The sequence below is a fragment of the Peromyscus leucopus genome, chromosome 4 (assembly GCF_004664715.2).
Source record: "Peromyscus leucopus breed LL Stock chromosome 4, UCI_PerLeu_2.1, whole genome shotgun sequence".
In the NCBI taxonomy this organism is placed as follows: domain Eukaryota; kingdom Metazoa; phylum Chordata; class Mammalia; order Rodentia; family Cricetidae; genus Peromyscus; species Peromyscus leucopus.
This window is the reverse complement of record NC_051066.1, coordinates 98,447,065-98,457,558: the sequence shown is the minus strand read 5'-3', so window position 1 is coordinate 98,457,558 and position 10,494 is coordinate 98,447,065. Positions and strand designations below refer to the sequence as shown.

Below are 10,494 nucleotides of genomic sequence, written 5' to 3'. Positions count from 1 at the left end.
CTTTAATCCCAGCACTCGGGAGGCAGAGCCAGGTGGATCTCTGTGAGAGTGAGAAAACCTGTCTCGAAAAACAAAACAAAAAAAAAAAAAACAAAAAAAAAAAAAACAAAACAAAACAAGACAAAAAATTAGCGCCTCAAGTACGGTGGTAGCTTTCATTTGTCACGTGGTTTGGTATGTTTTCCTACCCACCCCACTCTAACTCTTACTTTTTGCGTTGTTCCTATACTTCCCATGTCACTCGTGATGGAGTTTTCAGTCGTGTGAGGTTTTTAAAGGACTAATATTTGCCTTAGCCACTGGCGGGGCAAAAATGAGGAAAGAAAGTACCTCGGAGAAATACATCCAAAAGTGTGATACAGTACTTCATCTGTCAAAGTTGCAACGTTAAGTTCCGACCGAACACAAGTCATCTCTGAGAATTAACAAAGCGTAAGGGGCGGCTGATTAATTAACGAGGCGTTACCATGGCTTCGCCACCAGGAAGGATGTGACCCGGCTAAAAAGGCGCCCTTGCCGTGCCATTGTTGCCACAATGCCGTGACTCGGATTCGAACCGAGGTTGCTGCGGCCACAACGCAGAGTACTAACCACTATACGATCACGGCGAGCTACCGGAACGCCACGTCGAAAAGCGTATCCAGTGGCGTCCTTGAGATGAGAACGACCAATGTCCCGCGATCCTTATACTGTTGTACCTCACAGACCTCAGCTGACCGTAACGCGGAGCTACGGATTCCCTGCGTTTCTACTTGGCCTTGGGAACGCACCACAAAAAAAAGAGACGAGCATGAAAGTGCCTGGCAAGCCCCGCGTGATCGCGACTGGAAAAACTAAAACTCGGGACGTGGGGGCGGGAAAATCTCGAGTTCGAGTCCAGCCTGGACGAAATGAGACCCTGCCTTTAATAAAAGGGGGGGTGGGGCTCAGCCCCTAGCTGTTAAGACTGCGGCGAAGCGGAGGGATTCACTCCGCCAGTGCGCAGACCTAGCCGGGGAAACCAAAGCGCTTGCGCGCACTCCCGAGTCCCGCCGTTGATGATAGGCGGAGACAAACGCCAGCAAGCCAGTGACGTCAGAAGGGGGCGGGACAACGAATAGAGAAGAGATCAAGCAAAGATCCCTGACCCTAGGTTCCCGGTAGCTCGCCGTGATCGTATAGTGGTTAGTACTCTGCGTTGTGGCCGCAGCAACCTCGGTTCGAATCCGAGTCACGGCATTGTGGCAACAATGGCACGGCAAAGGGAGCTGTGTTTTGTTCTTCGGTTCCATTTTAATCCTGACCTAACATTCCGGAAAATGGAATCTCAAACTCCAGTGACAGTTAAGAACTGCGTTTATACCAACCAGTTCCGGCTAAAGTGGACGACCAGAACCCAGGAGGCTTCCGTTCCAGTTCATGATGAAGATACATTTTTTTCACTACAAAGTACAGAGAACACGTCAGCCTGGAAAGTGTAACATACATGTGTGTACGTGTTCATAAAAGTACGGTGGAGGTTTTTTTCTAAGTTTCCTATACAGCTTTGGCTCTCTACAAGCTTCCCTCAAAGCACTGGAGTGGACGCCAGAGTGATGAAGAGGCTCCGCAGAGGGAGTGACCCTCGAGACAGCTCTTCTAAGTAGGACGGGACTCTGTCAGGCAGCCACTTAACACGCAAAGACTTGAACACGGCCATGAAAAGGCGTTGTGAGTCCTCTCCCAAGTGTTCGCCCTGGGTCATCTTTAGAGCCTGCCCGCCCCCGCCGCGCTGTCTGTCGGGACCTGTTGACTGAATGGGCACCAGTCGCTGTGGCCGGGGAATGACACCGAGAGCCACGCCAGCAGGGAAAGCAGGAGAATGTCCTGCCGGCTCGGGCGTGAAATGGGGAAAGGATTTAGTTGGTGCTTAGCGAGATCTCTAGTGGCCCTGTAACAGGAGAAGGTTAAAAACGTGGCCACTTTGAACTCACTTGTCAGAAACTGCTGTCGCATCCTCTGTGTAGTAAACATCCGTCGCGTTCTAGGCGCCGTGTGGGCGCGAGCGTGGACGGACAAGGAGAAAAACCGGACCGAGTCCCAGCTGCCGCCCAGAGGGGTCAGAGGTGGGCGCAAAGCCGCGAAGGGAGCATCCCGGAGTGGGAGAGGCTGGAAGGAAGAGGCGGGCGGGGTGGAGGCTGACACACCAGTCACTGAGTTAAGTCCACACGGTCAACCCGGTACTGAGGACTTTCGCCCCCTCCGCAAAGGTCGCGGTGGGTCACTGCTGGGGGCGGGGGCGGATCAGCAGCTCGGTGATCCAGTAGGGAACGCCCCCGAAGGCCCGGGAACTCTGCAGAGCCCGCAGGCAAGTGTCCAGACCACCGGAGCCCGGCCCCCCCAAGACAGTCAGCTCGGGTCCCCGGATGCTCAAAGGTCTCCCGCCAAACCCCACACCTGTCACAAGCGAATTCTATGTCCCGGGACTAAGGAACTAAAAAGCCCAGCAAGCGGCGACAGCGCGGTGCGCCTGCGCATTCTCAGGCCATAGGTTGGAGTCCCGCCCAATAGATGGGTCATTTAGTGACGCAGGAAGTGGGATGGCCTATGAGTATTGAAGAGAATATTCGGAAGAGCAATTTTACAGGTCCCCGGTAGCTCGCCGTGATCGTATAGTGGTTAGTACTCTGCGTTGTGGCCGCAGCAACCTCGGTTCGAATCCGAGTCACGGCATTGTGGCAACAATGGCACGGCAAGGGGTCCGTCTTTTTCTTTCTTTTGAGTCTTCATTTTCTTACACGAACCATGGTTCCTCTCTCTCTCCCTTGAACACTAAGCTCTAAAGATCGCCGCCTCTAAGAATTCTTTAACGCTCCGAATACGGCTTCAGCTCGAACAGCTTCTAATCCCTTCCTCCTGGAACCCTGTGTCTAAGCCATTTAACATGAGCGAAACAGCACCCCTGTGACCTTGTGGTATTTTTCTCTCCCCGTTTTTTATTTTTAAAAACTGGGTCGTTCGTTTGTAATTACAGACGGCATGTGCCCAAGTCTGACCGGAAGGTTCTCATTCTTCACTTCGTCCTCCAAGTATTGTCGTTTTCCAGTGCCGTTATATTGTCATGATAGTGAAAAAAAAATTAATGTATTCATATATGTAAAGATAGTTCTCTTCTTCCATAAAATACCTATACCTCCAACCCCCAAAAATTATAATACGAGAACAGAACACGAAGTGATAGCTTTGCCTAGGTGGGTAAGGGAGCTCATCCTGAGGGAATCTCCACCCATCTCCAGGCCTGTCTTCCTTCTATCTGCCACCTCCCAGCCCTGGTTCCCAACTAGTTCGAGTAGAGAACATTAGGGAGAAGAAAAAGAAAACAGGAGAAAGAGATTATCCATTAAGACCTGAATTTAGAGCCTGGAAGAGGAAATTGTCTTGGCAGTCCACTTGAAAGCCCTTCAGTCTCATCTCTTATTGCCAAGAAAGATACAATGTAAGTGGGGCCGCTAAAGCTGGAAAATGCAAGGCGTTTGCAGCAGGGTTCACTGGGTCTTTTTTGTTGCTTCTTTCACTCTGGCTTTTGTTCTGGCTTTCATTGTTTTAGGCCTTGGGTTGTTTGTTTGTTTGTTTGTTTTTTTAAGATCTTAAAAATATTTATTTTGTTTTATATGTATTAATATTTTGCCTACATGTATAGCGCATACCCAGGGAGGCCGAAAGAGGGTGGTGGATCCCGGAACTGGAGTGCTGGGACTGGACCCCAGTCCTCTGCAAGAACAGCAAGAGCTCTTAGCCACTGAGCCATCTCTCCAGGAGCTCACTGTAATCCTCCTACTTCAACCTTCCCAGGGCTGGGGTCACAGATGTGCAACACCATTTGGATTCTCTAAGTTTTGACCACAATTGTGTTCCAAACACACACAGCTCCACCTCGATTTTTTTGTTGGTTTTTTGTTTTTTTTTTTTAAGCAGAGTCTCGTGTAGCTGGCCTTGAACTCACCTTGTTGTCAAAGTTGACTCTGGATTTTTCCTGCCTCAACTTCCCAAGCACTGAGATTACAGAAGTACACTACCACACCCAGCTCCACAAATAAATATTTGAACAGTGGGCTTTTTGTTTTCTGTCTTTCCCCTCCCCCAGGATCTTGCTATGTTCCCTGGCTAAGCTAGCCTCAAACTCAGTCCTCACGCCTCTAGAGCAGTTGAGATTACAATATACATAAGTGTGCCTGGCTTCAGGGGGTTTCTTTCAGCCTATAAATGAGTGGCAAGGTTTGCTTTATGATTGCAAGATTTTGCTTTATGCTATGTTCTTTCAATATAGAACTGTATTATTTTCATATTAAAGACAGAATCTGTGATTCTACAAAAAGAAAGTGGTTCTCTCCCATTTTCCAGTAACACGAACCCTCTGCACCCACGTCCTGCCTCCTTCCTTTCCTCTCCTCACTCCCTTCCACTTTCCCTTTCATTTTTCCCAGCCTTCAAAGGGACATGACAGTAAGAAAGGAAGTAAAAGCTTGGAGCTTCACTGAAACCCTAAGGCAGTCTCTGGCAGTGTGAATTCATTCGAAGGCACCAAGGCTGTTCATCCTCTGCCAGTTGTACTTGATGGGAATATAGCCCAGTGTGCCAGACTTTCTGGTGTTTTTGGAGAAGCCAGGAGCTTGGAGTTTTATGCAAGATGTCCCATAATTTTAAACACTGGAAACTAATTTAATTTTTTTAAACAGTGAGTTAGTTGATCAAACCTATGCAGGACAAACAGAAATTGGTATAATGAGGAGCAGAGGTTTAGTGGCAACAGCACTAGGACCTGGGTTCTATTCCCAGCACCCACACAATGGTTCACAACCACCTGTAATGGGATCTAATACCTTCTGGCACACAAACGGTACACAGACGTACAATCAGGCACAACACCCATATGTATTATTTTTTAAGCTGGAACAAATGGAGCCCACTCTCAGTCTTAATGAATAACAGAGCACATATTTGAGAAAGAGAAAAGATGGATGTGAAGTTGATGAGACCAAGTAAAAAGCACACAGGCACCTCTTGAGAAGGCTCTCATTGGCCAAAGGGGGAGAATTTGAACACCAGAAAGAAGAATCATATAATAGGTATGCCCCCTTCCCATGGACTCATGTGTTTGAATGTGTGGCCTATAGGGAGTGGCACTATTAGGAGGTGAGGCCTTGATGGACGAAGTGTGTCACTATGGAGGCAGGCTTTGACGTCTTATACACTCAAACTAACCCCAGTGTGATACACAGTTCACTTCTTGTTGCATGAGGATCAAGATGTAGAACTCTCAGCTCCTTCTCCAGCACCATGTCTGCCTGCATGCCGCCATGCTTCTCAACATGACAATAACGGACTAAACCTCTGAAACCGTAAGCCAGCCCCAATTAAATGTTTTCCTTTATAAGAGTTGCCGTGGTCATGGTGTCTCTTCACAGCAATAAAAAACCTAAGACAGATAGCAATAGATTATATCACACTGAAAATTTATTTTTGGCAGATTTTTTTAATTAATTAATTAATTAATTTAGTTAGTGTGTGTGTGTGTGTGTGTGTGTGTGTGTGTGTGTGTGCGCGCACCATGTGTATGCAGTTGCCTATGGAGGCCAAAAGACAGGGTCAGATACCCTGCGAGGAAGTTACACATAGTAGTGAGCCTCTAGACATGAGTTTGGAGAATCAAACGCTAGTACTCTGGAAGAACAGCAAGTGCTCCTAACTGCAGAGCCTGAAAAATGATCTTTTTAAATGTGTATGGGTGTCTCACCTGCATGCATGTCTGGTCCCCATGTGCATGCCTGGTACCTGTGGAGGCCAGAAGAGGGTGTCAGATCCTCTGGAACTAGAGTCACAAAGAGTCTCAAGCTTCCATGGGGGTGCTGGGAACAAAACCCAGGCTCTCTGGGAGAATAGCCAGTGCTCTTAACTATGAAGCCATCTCTCCTGCCCCGAAAGAAAAATTACTTTTACTCCTGCCCCGAAAGAAAAATTACTTTTACTTTTTTTTTTCTCTTCTTTCTTTCTTTCCTTCTCCCCCCCCCCCCCACCATAGGCTCTCACCAGCTTTGGCTGGTCAGGGGCTTGTTTAAGCTGGCTTCAAACTCACAGAGATCTGCCTGCCTCTGATTCCAGAATGCCAGAATTAAAGGTGTGAGCCATTATATTCAGCTTGAAAAATGATTTTTTTTTTTTTTGTTTTTTTAAGACAGGGTTTCTCTGTGTAGTTTTGCACCTTTCCTGGAACTCACTTTGGAGACCAGGCTAGCTTCAAATTCACAGAGACCCGCCTGCCTCTGCCTCCCGAGTGCTGGGATTAAAAGGCATGCGCCACAACCGCCCAGTGAAAAAATGATTTTTTAAAATATATTTATTTTTATGTGGATGTCTGTGTGTGCCTGAATGTATGTGCACCATGTGTGTACAGGAGCCCTTAGAGGTCAGAAGAAGGCATCAGATCCCCTAGAACCGGAGTTACAGGCAGTTGTGAACCACCATGTGGTCACTGAGAAGTTAATCCAGGGCCTCTGCAAAAGCAACAAGTGCTCTCCACTGCTGAGCCAGCTCTCCAGCCCTGTGCTATACTTTTAATGTCATCGTCTATCCCCCTACCTCTCTGAGATCCTGTCCCCTTTCCTAATGATTGTATTCCTACCCTCCAATCCCACCCCTGTGAGCACTGTCCGCAGCATGCTGTGACCACCTCTAGGCCTTTGCTTCACTCACGATGCCTTCCTGGGTTGGAAAGGCACTTCACCTTTTATTTCATCTATCCAAATCCTGAAGGAGTATAGAAAGACAGGGAAACATATAATAACATGGGGGAAACAGAAGATTTTTCTCGCCCAAGAGTCTGACTGAAGCCTCTAAAGGTACCTACCACCAAGGCTAATGACTTCAGTTCAATTCTCAGTAGAATTCTGGAAGGAGACAACCAACTCTAACCCCCTACACACACACACACACACACACACACACACACACACACACACACACACACATATTGGTGAAAGTATTAAGGCAACTCTATGTAGTTAAAAGGGAGATTTATTTGGGGGTTTTGCTTATAACAAGTAAAGGGATAGGTTACAGGATCCGGGAGAGGTGAAGTACAGTCCAGTGGTGTTCTCTGGAGAACTCTGCTCAGTCTACCTCCGTGATCCAGGATCACCAGGAACCAAGAGAGCCAGCACATCTAGATCTCAGGTCTTAAGTGGTCTCATCTCGACCCCACCTCAGGGGCAGGCCATAGGTAGGTGTGACAGTTACTGGAAGCCTCACTGGGGGTAGTACTTCCAGGTCAAAGCTAGAACAGCTATCCACCACACGCACACACATTTTTTAAATATTAAAAAATTCCAAAACAAGATTTGCTGTAAAGGCTGCCAACATAGTATTGATCTCCCTGTCATACATTGATATTTTATGCTACAGTAATAATAGCAGGCTTAAGTTCTGAAAGTATATGACCTTGAGTAGGCCCTCATTCATTTCCCCAAACATCTCCTGAGAATCTCTAACAACAGCTAGTTTTGCTCATAGTAAAGTTATCCTACATTCACTTATCCTTGTGAGCTAGGCTTTCACCTTATCAATTATAGTCCAGTCCAGGACCCCTGAGGAACCACCTTGTGGTCTCATTTGGGTTTCTCAGCAACACTTTGAATATGCTAACTTCAAACCCCTCCAAATCCTAATTATGGATTATTGTAAAAAACAGAAGCCACCAAAAGCAATGAGCATTACTCTCTTGAGGAGCCTACAGGAGCTGTACCCACACATGGGAATGTCTTGCTTCTTCAGCTCTTCTTTGAGAAGCCTGCACCCATGCTTTTCTACTGAGAACTTCTCTTTCTCTTAACGTTTATTAGTAAGCCTATCTTAGAATTTTTTTGTTATTTATTTTTATGTGTATGGGTGTCTTTGCCTATATTTACATGTGTGTATGTGCTAGAAGTGTGGGAGTCCCTGGGACTGGAGTTGCCCGACATGGATGCTGAGACCAAAGTCAGCCTTCTGGAAGAGCAGCAAGTGCTCTTAACCACCAAGTCATCTCTTCAGCTCCCACTTTCTTGGTTTTTTGAGACAGAGTCTCCCAGGATGGATTTGAATGCATCAAGGGAATCCTCCCGGTATAGCCTCCAAGTGCTAGATGATAGGCATGCCCGCCATATTTTACAGGGTTCTGTTTTTGCTTTTTGAGACAGGGTCTCTCTGTTACGTAGCCCTGGCTGTCCTGGAACCCAATATGTAGACCAGGCTGGCTTCAAACTCCCAGAGATCCTCCTGCCTCTGCCTTCCAAGTGCTGGGATTAAAGGTGTGCACCACCACACCCAGCCAGTACTGCAGGTTTGTTTTTGTCTGTGGGACAGTGTGGTGGTATTGTGTTCCCCAAAATATTGTGTACCTTAATAAACTTATCTGGGGTCAGAGAACAGAAAAGCCACTAGTTAGGCAGTGATAGCACACACCTTTAATCCTAACATTTCAGAGGCAGAAATCCATCTGGGATCTCTGTGAGTTCAAGGCCACATTGGAAACAGCCAGGCATGGTGACTCACTCCTTTAATCCCAGAAAGCAAGCCTTTAATCCTAGGGAGTGATAGTAGAAAGCAGAAAGGTATATAAGGCATGAGGACCAGAAACTAGAAGCATTTGGCTGGTTAAGCATGTGGCTGGTTAAACATTCAGCTGGTTAAGCTTTCAGGCTTTGAAGCAGCACAGTTCAGCTGGGATTCATTCTGGATGAGGACTCAGAGGCTTCCAGTCTGAGGAAACAGGACCAGCTGAGGAACTGGTGAGGTGAGATAGCTGTGGCTTGTTCTGTATCTCTGACCTTCAAGTATTCACCCCAATAACTGGCCTTGGGTTTGATTTTATTAATAAGAACTTTTAAGATTCATGCTACAGGACAGGGTTTCAGACAGCCCAGGCTGGCCACAAATTCTTTATCAAGATGATATCCTTGAACCTGTGGTTTCAACCTCCCAAGAACTGGGATTGTTTGTGTGTATCATGTATTAGTCAATGTTCTATTGCTATGAAGAGACACCATGACCAAGGCAACTTACAGAAGAAGGCATTTAATTGAGGACTTGTTTACAGTTTCAGAAGGTTAGTTAGTCCATTATCATCATGGCAGAGAGCATGGTGGCAGGCTGGCAGGCATGGCGCTGGAGAAGTAGCTGAGAGCTTTACATCCTGATCCTCAAGCAGCAAGCAGAGGTGGGGAGTGGGGGAGGGGTGGCAAGGCTGGGCCTGTGGTGGGGAGTGGGTGAGGGGTGGCAGGGGCTGGGCCTGTGGTGGGTTTTCGAATCCTCCAAGCCCACCCTCAGTGACACACCTACTCCAACAAAGCCACACCTCCTCCAGCAAGGCCACACCTCCCAATCCTTCCCCAAAGCTTATGAGCCTATGGAGATCACTCTCATCCTAGCCACCAGGCACCACCATGCTCCCCGAATTTTACATTTTTTGAAGCAAACACAGCTAGTGTGGTGGCTCACACCTGTAACCCCAGCACTTGGGAAGCTTGAGACCACAGGCTTGCCGTGAATCTGAGGGCAGACCTGACGGCAAGGTGACTACCAGGCTAGCCAGGGCCACATAGCAAGGACCAGTCACAAACAAGCTAGCTCATATCCTTCGTCACCCTTAATTTTCACACCAACAACTATCTTTACCCTGCTCTAGGACAGGACCAGGGGCATTGTCCTGCCCATGTAGCTGGCTAGATCATGCAGCTGTTGACTCCTGACCAATGACTCCTCCATCCTTTCACATTTGGTGATTGTGGCGACCCTTCCCATAGGGATTAGCTAGAATCTCCTCGGTACCTGCCATGTCTTTTGTTCCCTTTGTATCGTTAGTTAATATTTTAAACTGTACACTCTGGAATGGGAACCTCTTATTTCCTGTATTATACCTCACGAAGCGACAGTTTTCAGTGTCTTTTCAGTGTGTAGCTGGAGTCCAATAGCATTTGTATTACCTGGGAGTACCCCAGCTAGACCTGAAAAAAATGATAATCTGCAATACAACAATAGCATTTGTATTACCTGGGAGTACCCCAGCTAGACCTGAAAAAATGATAATCTGCAATACAACAATAGCATTTGTATTACCTGGAGTACCCAGCTAGACCTGAAAAAAATGATAATCTGCAATACAACAATAGCATTTGTATTACCTGGGAGTACCCCAGCTAGACCTGAAAAAATGATAATCTACAATACAACAATAGCATTTGTATTACCCGGGAGTACCCCAGCTAGACTTGAAAAAAAATGACAATACAACAAGACATCCCCACCCCAGGAGATCAGAGGTCCCCCCCAGGAGATCAGAGGTCACATCACTGTATAGGAATTCATATACATTAGAATTTGCGCATAGCAAGAAATTTAACATATTTGAAATCTGGAATCACAGGAATAATAGATTTGCTGTTTTCCCATCACACCCTCCTTCCTTAGCTTTGAACTCACCCCTCTTTGGAGACTTACCTTTTC

At 46.9% G+C, this 10,494-nt stretch overlaps 3 non-coding genes across 3 annotated transcripts; 2 read left to right on the top strand and 1 right to left on the bottom strand.

Annotated features, from left to right (window-relative positions):
* Positions 1 to 536: 536 nt before the first annotated feature.
* Positions 537 to 608, bottom strand: Trnah-gug. The gene has a single exon. It is a non-coding gene; the product is annotated as a tRNA-His (tRNA).
* Positions 609 to 1,146: 538 nt separating this feature from the next.
* Trnah-gug lies at positions 1,147 to 1,218 on the top strand. The gene has a single exon. It is a non-coding gene; the product is annotated as a tRNA-His (tRNA).
* Positions 1,219 to 2,619: 1,401 nt separating this feature from the next.
* On the top strand, positions 2,620 to 2,691 carry Trnah-gug. The gene has a single exon. It is a non-coding gene; the product is annotated as a tRNA-His (tRNA).
* Positions 2,692 to 10,494: the final 7,803 nt, after the last annotated feature.